This window comes from Lichenostomus cassidix, chromosome 3 (assembly GCF_008360975.1).
Source record: "Lichenostomus cassidix isolate B80296 chromosome 3, HeHo_3.0, whole genome shotgun sequence".
Taxonomy (NCBI): domain Eukaryota; kingdom Metazoa; phylum Chordata; class Aves; order Passeriformes; family Meliphagidae; genus Lichenostomus; species Lichenostomus cassidix.
Window position 1 is genome coordinate 38,197,799 of NC_139483.1, and position 11,304 is coordinate 38,209,102.

At 38.0% G+C, this 11,304-nt stretch overlaps 2 long non-coding RNA genes across 2 annotated transcripts; both read right to left on the minus strand.

The window, feature by feature from the left end:
* LOC146439488 (uncharacterized) lies at positions 1 to 1,933 on the minus strand. The gene is made up of 3 exons (XR_014851264.1): positions 1,688 to 1,933; positions 1,034 to 1,297; positions 1 to 95 (listed from the first exon to the last, which is right to left on the minus strand). It is a non-coding gene; the product is annotated as an uncharacterized LOC146439488 (long non-coding RNA).
* A 5,669-nt stretch (positions 1,934 to 7,602) lies between these two features.
* Positions 7,603 to 9,407, minus strand: LOC146439489 (uncharacterized). The gene is made up of 3 exons (XR_014851265.1): positions 8,844 to 9,407; positions 7,989 to 8,118; positions 7,603 to 7,781 (listed from the first exon to the last, which is right to left on the minus strand). It is a non-coding gene; the product is annotated as an uncharacterized LOC146439489 (long non-coding RNA).
* Between the last annotated feature and the right edge of the window lie 1,897 nt (positions 9,408 to 11,304).

Genomic DNA, 11,304 nt, shown 5'->3' on the forward strand with positions numbered 1-11,304 from the left:
CAGCTGCTCACATCCTTTGCTTTGGGAAACCAGGGCCAGCTGCTCCATAATGCTTCGTACAAAGGCACCAGAAGGCAAGCTCTTGGAAGACATCACTGTAAAGTGAAAGAAAAACCATAATCAGAATTTTGCTGGTATCTTTTGAAAGAAATAAAAATGGTTCCATGTCAACAGTTTTCCAACACTTGAGTACTCTTTTTCTAGAGTAGCATTTATCTCTATTTTTAAAAAAATTCTTAGCATCGCAGAGAAATATCTTGTTTTACACAAATAAAAATCATTTATTTGTGTAAAACAATATATTTTATAGTATAGGCAGAGTAATCTGTGCTCCAGATCTACTTAAGGTGATTGAGACACCTCTACAGAAATCAAGGGGACGGTTCTAATCAACTAATACTCCTTTCCCTTATTTCATATATCTGGCAGCCTTGATTTAACAGGCAAATTCAGATTAATGGAAGAACTGCAGTAAACAAGGTCCGTATTTGCAGGATTGTTGTAAAAATCAGAGTACAAACCAACACACAGATGTAAAAAAAATAGGGAAAGGTTAAGAGAGAAGCAAGATAGCAAAGGCCAAAAACATTATCTCCTTATTTCAGTGACTTTAAGAGGATCAAAATGAGCAAGTGATACATAAATTATCAAAACCAAAAGTGAAGGTATTTCTCATCCTAACCCAAAGAATAATGCACTTGAATAACCATGCTGTTGTGCAGTTAGTCATGAAAACCATTTGTTCAAAATATGTTGAGCAAATTAATCAGACTCTCTACATGTTCTGGCATACTGACTTCTTTTTTATTTAAATAATTGAAAGATTATTTTATATTTATATTATTTATATTCATATGTCTACTCAAAATGTAATTCAGTCTTCCTTTTTCTAGAGACTGGGATGCTTTTGGTTTAACAAGCAGAGAAAACTGTGTTAGAAGAATTACTCTAAAGGGGCAACACCATATTAGTGGGCTTGATTCTCAGGTGACACAAATGAGCACTGATCCATTGATGCTAATGAGTTACACACTCCTATAACACTTAAAGATCTGGCTTCTTTTCTTGCTGCCTTCTTGCTGCCACTTTTTGCAATCAGTTTTGGTTTGGAGGTTCCTTTCCTTCACCCCCCAACCGAACTGTTAAATATTCAGCTATGGCCAAGTCTGTAAGAAACTCAACTTTTTGATTTTATATCCTCAGGTTTTCTTTTGAGCTGTTAACTATCACAGTCCAGTGGAAACAACAGCAAAAGTCTTCACAGTCCTGTTGATTCTGTAGTTTATTCTTTAGTCTTCTAGTCTGAGAAAGATAGCATAAAAATATTAGATTATTTAATACTCAAAACCAGGAACAAATAAAAGATAGCAAATATCGTGCTAAATGCAAGAAGATGTTCTAGATATATAATTAGGAATGAGAATACCCTAAAATATACTAAGCTTCCCCTTGAAGATGGGACCAATCTGATTATTGCTCCCTCTGCTGCTTTCTGAGCACCATCTTTCCACTCAGAGGAAAGAAGTTCTTCTTTCTTACTGATCAAGATCCTTCAGGAATTACAGAAAAGGACTCCCACGTTATTTAGATGTTATTTTCCTGAGATCAGGTTGCAAAGTGGAAAATGTTCCTGGCTACGTGGTAAGGACAATTTTGAACACATCTTCCTTCCCCTTCTCTCCAGTACCTAGGTCAGCACAGACACAGTATTTGGAACTCCATACATAAATCCTGGTCTCCTACACTGGGTAAAGTTTCCTTCAGTTCTTAGTAGCTTCCAAATTCCATGCCTGATAAGGGAGAGCTCCAGAAGAGTGTTATCTAGAGTGGTAATACAAAATAAGCATGAGATAATACTCTGTGAACTGTGCACCCTCAAGGTGTATGAGACAAATGCATTTGGAAGAGATACATGTGTGAAACAGAGCTGAAATGACAGTCCGTGGTAATGAAGGAATGAGATTTATGCAGACAAAATGCTCTGCACTTCTGTCGCTGTTGAGCAGCTAGCAGAGTAATGAATGCATCAGTTCTCAGTGGCAAGAAGGAATGACCTTTATTGTTTTGATTTCATCACATATATAGAGTTCTCAAAAGTCACCCAGATTGGTCAGTCAGAAGCCTTCCCCCAGGCCTGATTGGCCAGGCCTGCACTGCCCAAGTTCTGGGACACTGTTCCAACAACATCCAAACTTTATCTTTATTTATAAAACACAAGACAATTTCTCATGGGAAAAACCTGTGCTAGCCACACACTTCAATGAAAGCTTCTTCCACATTGTCTGGTCAGCCTCTGAGGGCATCTCAAACGCAGTCTGAAACCTGCTAAAGGGCTGCCTGACAAACATAGCCTTATCACAAACTGATTCAATTTTCGCAACCATACTATGTTTCTGTATATAAAGCTGTACACCCGTATGAACAGAAGACAAGTACCTAAACATTCTTAGAATAATAATTAGTTGCTAAATTGAGATGTAGCTATTTTTTCTCTAAGTCTGTGTTGTTCTCTAGGATTACTGAAACTAACTCTCCCTTGACACCACTCAAAAGAAACCCCAGCCCCGCAACCCAGTGTAGGAGATGCAAATGATTTAAGATTATGGGATTAGGATGTTTTTACAAGTTCTAATTCCTTCTTCGTCAGTAAGGTGTATATATGGTTATTCACCACAAACTATTCGGTGGCCTAGTTAAAAATAGTGGTTTCACTCCTTTTTCCCAGCAGGGAGGTGTTCACACCATAGCTGATAAAAACAGGCTCTCTTGTTAGAGAAACCAAAAGCAGGGTGAGCAAAGGCTCTGAGACACTGACCTGGATAGCTTTCTGTTAGTCTCTTTGGATTAGAAGAAAAAAAATACCTCTAAATCAGAGAGCATCTGCATTACATACAGAAAGGGAACTCTCTGGTAGGGAAGTTCTGAGCATGCAAGGTTTCATTCTTCTTCATCTTCAACAGACCACTCACAGGTATCCCACAAAAATTGAGATCTATGAGAGAAATGGGCATTTTAGGAAAACAGATGCTTAAAAATAGACTGGTTGTATTTTTGTATTTTTCTGTTGTATTTTTCAAATATTCAACCATGCAAAGACTTGCAGTAGGCGAAAGTCCGAGACATTGTTATTGAATCATTTTCTTACTTATGTAATAAATAATATATATTATATTGCACATAATATATAATGTATTACATATTATATATAATACATATTGAAAAAATCAGTTGATTTTTCAAATTCAAAGAAAATGTAACTTTAGAAGCCCGCAAGGACTAAGGAATAGTCTCAAGGTACTTCACACTACGAGACAATTCACGGCGTAGCAGTTGATGTCCAGGGATGTCCACTTAAAAGCAAAATAAAGTTTTGGTCAGTATTTTTTTTTCCTTCCAGTAGCTGGGAAACAAAGCACAAAACAAATGACAAGTAAACATTCAGCCACAGGAAGCCATTAACAACAGTGGGCACCAATTAGGGCCCAGCAGGTATCCTTTACACCGCCTGGTGCTCTAGCTCCTCCTCAAATACTTTGGCATAACACTCACAAACTCAGGCTTAGGAAACAACAGGCTGTTTCATTTACTCTGCAATTTGTAGCCACATATTCCTGCTGATAGGCCCATAAACCTGTTTGTAGTCTTCTTCTGTTTCCCTTCAAGTTTGTGTCATTAGAAACTACAATTACTGTCTGTCCAAAGAGAATACTCTTCAGGAAAGAAAATAAAATTGAGATACTGTGATCCTTTTCCTCTTTGTCTCTCTCTCATTCCTTTTCAACTTTTCTTTCGGAGGAGAATGCATAACACAATGGTGACGTCAGGCAAATGGGCTCACAGAGAAAATATATGTGACTTCTCAATTTTTTGCAGCAAGGATATTATTTTTTCAAATCACAAATTTTTGAGTAGGACAGAGTGAAAAGGAATATGTTCTTAAAATTAAGAAAGTCTGCAACAATTAAAAAAGACCAAAAAAAACATATTCTACTTCAGCCAACAACATGGCACAAAATATATGTGATTTTGAGATCTTTATGTCAACAGTAAGATATTTTGTATCTAATATCCAAAGAACCTCAGTAAATTACCCAAGCCTTTTAAAGTTATTCATAGATTGTGCCTTACTTCTTCCCTTAAGAAGTACAGAGTTTTATTGAAAGGTGACACAAAATAAAATTCTCACTTTCACATTGAGATTATAAGATAAAAAATTAAAAAAGCAGGTTGTGATCTCCCAAGCCAAGATTTTGCTAGCTTGCCACTGTTTTTCCAAAATGAAGAAGTCCTTTCACAGCATTACAGCACTGCAAAAAGCAGAGGGAAGCCAGAGTCCAGCCCAGAGAACTGAGATATCTTAGTGTGAGTCACAATATAAAACAATATGGGTGAAGCAACCCACCCAACTGCACTAAATTAACCTTTGTATTACAGCCATCTACAGCCAGGGTGCTCTCATGTGCCATTTCTGTGTCTATCATCACTGCTAGATGAAAGTTAACCAAAACATCATCAGCTGAAATTTGACAATTTCTTGATGCTTTTGGCATTACAAGACAGCAAGGAAAGCAGACCAAAACTGTGCTAATTCAAAGATCTCCATGGATTTTTTTTTATTTTCCTTTATTTTTAATAATTTTTTCCACTGTTTCTGCCATTTCAAAAAAATCAAAGGAAAAACCAGCAGATGAGTGAGTTACTTTCCAATTCCACTAAATGTTAAATCCCCCTGGCTTTTGGCAAAGGTGTGCCCAGTTACACCTCTTTGCTCCCTCCACTGCCTCTGATGAGAGTTCTCACTGAAGCTCCCAACTCCTGCTCCTCCAGCAGCATGACAGAGCTGTGCAGCCTCTGCATGCAACAGCCCCCACAACCAGCCCTGAAACTCACCTGTGACAGAGGGGAAACTCTACAGTAGAATTCCTAGAACACCTATCCAATGAATTTTGAAAAATAATCATCAATGTGCCTTTAGCCTTGTGACATGCATCTCGGTACTGTCATACAGGTGTGTGGTAGAGAGGTGTTCTTATCCTTCCCACATATCGGCATCCTAGAGTGCAGAAAGATAATTGACAAAAACCCCACAGTCCCTGTGTGTACCCAGAACTCACCTGTCCAGTGCTTATGTCATGGAAAGTGTATAGGAACTACCAAGCACTACAGCAGCCCTGGCTTCTCACTGCTGCTGCTTTGCAGCTCAGCACTTCAAGGAGACCATGTGGCCACCAAGGTAGAGATATTCAGTACCTGTCCGATTCCTTTTGGCTCAGCTGGGAACTGAGTGCTGAAGGCTCTGCATCACTGTTTCCTGGCCTGCTGGGACAGGAGTGCTCTATAACAGAAGTGAGCAAAAGGATCCAGGCACTGATATTCCTCAGCAAGACAGAAAAATGACATATGAGGAAGCCTGAGTAGAGGAAGCCTAACCAGCTTGCCCATTTCCACAGATATAGACTTTTCAGAGAACTGGATTGAGTGGACTCTGTTGACATGCTGCTCCATGAATACATGCAAACTCAAACATCCTCCTCCACAGCTAAAAGGATAGGACTATTGTGGACATTTACAGAATTTTCACAATGAGGCTTATTTATTCCATTTGAGATTAGCCTAGACTGGCCTTTCCCAGGTACCAAACTGGTGGGGAGTTTCATCCATTTCAATGAGAGCTTCCCTGTTCCTCTGTGGGAAGGGAGCAGTTGTGCCTATGTAACTTCCTTATCTGCATACACACCTTTCAGCTTTGTCTTGATACTTCTCGGAAAGAAATTTGGGACACAAAATAGTACACTTAAGTACTGATCATTTAAGTGCACATGAATCCATACGCAAAATACCAACTGATAAGAAAGGTATTATTTGCACAACTGTGTGCATATTTATAAGCAAGCCTTTCAGCACTGGAAAAACATCTTTGAAAATTAGAGCTTATACACTGACGTCAAGAGAGGGAGTGACCCTGTGCTACAGCCACCTAGAAATCAGGTGTCTCATCCAAGCCAGTCATCTAGGCTCCTTCTGCAGTCAAGCAAGAGAGATAATCGTCTCCAGGTCGCCATTTATCCCATTCTAGGATAGGTGAGTAAAACAGGTGAGATGAATCCCTGGCATGGCTATCTGCTAGGGGACAATGAGGAATTACTTCCTAGATTACTCCCTTAGGAGAGATACTTAACTTTTAGCTGCTAATGTTGAGAGGAATCCCATACTACAAGATTAGGGAGGATTATAAAGATTCACACACTTGTGAAAATTCCCATTATATTGAGCTTACAAAGAAAGTCAAAATTTAAATTTCCCATGCAAAAAAAGCATCTTACACTCTCGATTGTTCTCAATCATGTAGCTCACTATATGTATTATAGTCAGAGTTTTGTGTTTTTTCATAAAGAAATAATGTTCATGTTGTTCTATTTTCCCAAGAAAATAAGGTTCATGTTCTGAATATTAAGAAATGGTCTGTTGCAAACATGTTAGCCATCTAAATATGACAGAGTTATATAAACAAACTTGAAACATTTAGTGGAAGCATGTTACTAAGTAAAGGAGAGATCTGTCAGTGCTGCCAAAGAGGAAAGGTGGGAACATATCATCACTCCAGAGATCAGAAATGAAACTTAACCCAGACAAGGAACTTGCTCAGCTCACTGCTTCCATTTACCTGACACCACAGTGTCAATTAGAGACAATAGTTTTTCCCCATCTGTTGTTCTTCAGGAGTTCAAGGTTCCATTTAGGTTTTGCACAATGTCCATGCAAACAGTAAGAACAGCCCTCATTGGCAGCAGCTCTTGACAGTGCCTCCTGCACTACTGAAACCAATGGCACTATTTCTTGTTCTCCATGCCAGGCAACATGTGCTAGCATTCACTGCCTATAAATACAGGTCATTCCACATAGGCAAACAGAACAAAAATCTGCTCAGCTCAACTGGGCATGGTTTGCAAGTTCTTTAAAACAGCTAATATTTATGTTAAATGGGGGACAACATTTAGCACTTTGATGAGATTCACACCTGCCTTTCTTCTGTTAAAGAAATTGAAAAATTCAAGCTCATACTAGTAACATATATAATCTTTAGTCACACTTTCTCCCTGAATGGAAAAAACAATGTGCTACTTCACAAGCTCAGAATAAACTAAACTCAGGAAGGGGTTGAGAAACTAGAAGACATTGCATTTGCTGTTTTTCTCTGTCCATTTTCTACTGTCACCCCCTTCCCATGTTAATTATTTACAAAATTGGGAGAAAGCATAAAGACATGATTAAGTGAGCATCTGATTAAAAGTGGCTCTAAATTCTAGATGTCAGAGACTGATTCCACAAAGCAAGTAAAATGTAGACATGAGATCTGCCTTTCTCTGCATTGCTGTGGCTGCTTGAAAAGATTCACAGATATCTACCATCACTATATTGATATTCAGGTATTAAAAAGTAGCTGTCACTGTCACAACTGAAACACCAGCCTACATACAGTGATTCAAATCTTGTGTTCCTTTAAATATAACCCTGTCATGCTAATAATCCCATGGAAATCCAAAATGGGTGAGGAGTAAAAGCCTTCATTTCCTAGTTAGTTTACAACCATTTCACCTGTCTTGTCCCAGAGTCTGATGCTGCATTCCACTAATGCAAGCACTGGGAAGGCTGGAGAGGTGTGAAAGGACCGTAAAACAGAAACACCAGGAGACACCACAGAGATCATCAGGTCACACACGGCAGTTTTACAGCCCCAGTTTCCAGCCATGCTAGCTATCAGACAGCCAAAGCCTGGGCTTCTGCAGGCAATGAGAGGAGAAAAACAGTGGTTGTTCTGGAAATACCCACTTGCTTCCACTCTCTATAACCCATTTCATATGTACATTCCCACACAGAGCATCTGTGAGATTTGAGTTCACAAAGGTGGTGAATTTGAAGCATTAAATCATGCCTTTAGATGCATTGCTTCACTGCAGATGTGCTTTATAGGGGTTTTCTTGTAATACCTGCTACATCCAACAGAGAAATGGATGCAGGTCCTCCATCAGATCAGAATTCAGCTCTCAGTTTCTTCCGCATCCACTTTTTCCCCTTCCTCTTCAGTACCCTCCAAGATATTTTTTCTGAAGAAAGCATCTGAGAAAAATTTGAAAATACTTTAGTCCTACACACTTTCATTTTTTAATAGATTAGCATAACCAGGCTTGCAGTCTTTAGGTTATTTTCATTTCATTTTTTCAAAATAAATAGCTGTCAAGATTAAAAATGAGTGATGATCTGGTAATATATCAATGAAAAGATTTTAATTCCCAATACAGTCTTATAGACTTCATCAGGAAAAACGGCTCAAAAGGACTAAGAATTTGACACCTCATAAGATGCATTATGGACACACTAAGATCAATGAAATGAGCAGAATCTGGGAGCACATCTCTGTCCACATCTACATTAGCACAGCACAGAACAGAGGAAGCTGAACCTGCAGAATGACAGTCAGGGCTGAGGACTCAGCACCCTGGGTTTTTTCACTTTGAGCTACTTCTAGTCCAGCTCAAAAACACAAGTGGACCAAAACACCCACTGGCAGCTGGCACATACAAGGCAAAGCACATCCTCCATCCATCCATCCATCCATCCATCCATCCATGCATCCATCCTCAGCCCCACTTCATGATGTGAGCCTCCAAGTGCCAAGGGGAAACAGCTGGAAGCTCACTTCAAAGTAGGTCTGAGGTAATTAGCTCTAAAGGCTTTTGCTACACAAACATAATAGCAATATTTTAATGTCCCTTGAGTACTTCCGGTTTAAAATGGTTGGGATAAAGCTGATATAAAGTTTGTCATCAACCATGGTAACTTACTTCAATATGCTTATTTTCATCACCACTACTGTCTTCCTGCTTTATAGCCAAAACACTCCAAGGCACAGCATGGCCATGCAGACACGCCTGCAAATGAACATGAGTTCAATTACACATCTACAGGCCTTTACACTAAAAGAGCTGAGCTGAACTATTCATTTCTACTAGTGTAGTATCCCTCACAGGTAGATCTTGGGCAGAAAAAATATTGTTGTTGGTTTTTATTTTTTAAATTCAATTTCATTTCCATACTTACATTAAATCCACATATATAACTCACTGTGGAAAATATACAGTTTAAACATACTTGATATTAGAGGAGAAGAAAACTTGAGCTGTGGTTTCTTTTTAGGCTTCAAGGCTCACATGACATAGTTGACAAGGCTTCAAAAGTTCACATTTTGTGTGTGCAGGCCCAGGTAGAGGAAGTCTGCATTTTCCAGTCCCCCACATGTTTATTTGATATAAACATATAATGGGGAATAATGCTGTGGAAGCCCTGAGCAATAATGTGCAAGGCACTCCTGTAAAAAGAAGCATTAACATACTTTTACAAATTGTTATGACAACTTAGTAATTGGATACAGCAACTTTTCCAGACCTATTGGCACACGAGTGTGGGAAGAGCTTGCCTGGAGGCTGCTGGTTCTGCAGGACAGTAGCTGCAGGCAATTCAGGGGACACTTTCACTGGCAGCTGCAAGTCAGGAAAATAAAGGAGAAAAATATTTTGGAAAAAAAAATCTTGAAGAACAAAATATAAAAAAATACTTTTGATGGTTTGAACAACTTAAAGCTACTGGAGACTGTCTGAACTGTTAAATTAGATTTATTTGAAGAACATAAATAGCTGGTTTGATTTTAAAAGCACTTCAGCTTCCGTTGCCAAATGGAGTTTTTCTTAACCCTCAAGCTTTAACAGAATTACCTAAGTTTTTTTAAAACAATTTCTAACTGTTCATGAGGCACATTTGAGATTAGGTACCAGACAAAAGAGTGCATGCAAGGATCTATCCTATTCCTTCACCACCTGCAACTCTCAGTGATCGCTTAAACTAACACTGAATTTTAAACTTGTACAAACCTCCTATTTCAGTTTAATAGTGAATTTATATTAATTCAGTTTAAATCCACTGCTTACTAACACAAGCTAAACAGAAGGAATTCTAAATTACAATGATTGTTAAAGACAAGGTTTTTCCACTGCAATATCTAAGTCAGTATTAAAGCAACCCAAGTTTTAGAGGTAATTTTTTAGTATACTTAAAGCCTTAAAGAACTCAGAAACAAGTATGCTCTATTGTTGATATAAATAAAACAAAATTTATAACACAGAGAAGCTTTTTTAGTCCTTTCTTTATAAGATTTTGATAAAATACAAGGGAAAATACTCTCTGAACATTTCCCTAACCTTTACCTATAAAGAAAAAAAACCACAGATTGTTCAATACTTTTTAAAAATTGATTGATACTTCACACAAGGAAAAATTAAGATGCATATGTCATGATTAAAGCAATTCTCTCCCAATGGTGACTGTATCCCTCAAAAAATAATTCAATGCAGTATTCCCCTGTTAAGTATGGAGAAAAGTGTTTCCTTTAGAAGAGGAAATTCTCTTAAGGAAGTTGTTTTATGCTAAATAAAAGTTCAGGATGAAGCCAGCAAAAGGTGTGAAGGATTTCTCTTTGATTTCCCAGCTTGTGTATTTGGGCTCAGACACAGACTACATTTTATGCACATATTAATAGGATGCTAATAAGCCTACAACTCTGCTTTAACAGGGACCTGTAGAGACAACCTGATATGTGGCACCAGATATAATAGCTGTCTTAAGCTGGAGATTTATTTCCCTCTCACACAGAGGGTGAATCAGACTACATATTTTTTAACTAGAAGTTCAGATGAAAATGTCTTGCAAAGTTATGCTGTTATTTTTGTTGTAGTATTTCTCAGTTAAAGTAAACCTTCAAAAGATTGAAATGGAATCCAAGCCTTTTACACTAACTGGGAGCAGCTTTTGCTCTTCACTGGCAACCTTACATGCAAAATGAGGCCACTCAGTTGCAAACCCTTGTAAATTACCAGGTCATGAAAACAATCCTGGTATCAAAAGCACAGAAATTGGCAGCATTTATTTAAACAGCTTGCTGCATCCCATGGAAAACTTGGAGAGAGATTCTATCTAGCTGTAAACTGCAGAGATATTTCAAAGTTAAATCTTTTTTAAACAAGACTGCAAAATTTATAAAAGCAATACAGATATTTCAAAGTTAAATCTTTTTAAAACAACACCGACAGCTTTGTAAAAGTGTAATAAAAAGTATTAGGTAAGACTAATCTCAGCCATGTATTTATCCTCATTTGTATTTACCATTAAGAAAATAATCCAGAAATTACATCTAGTATATCTGGTGCTATATATCCTAAAAATTAATTTAACCACACACTCAAGCAAGCCCTT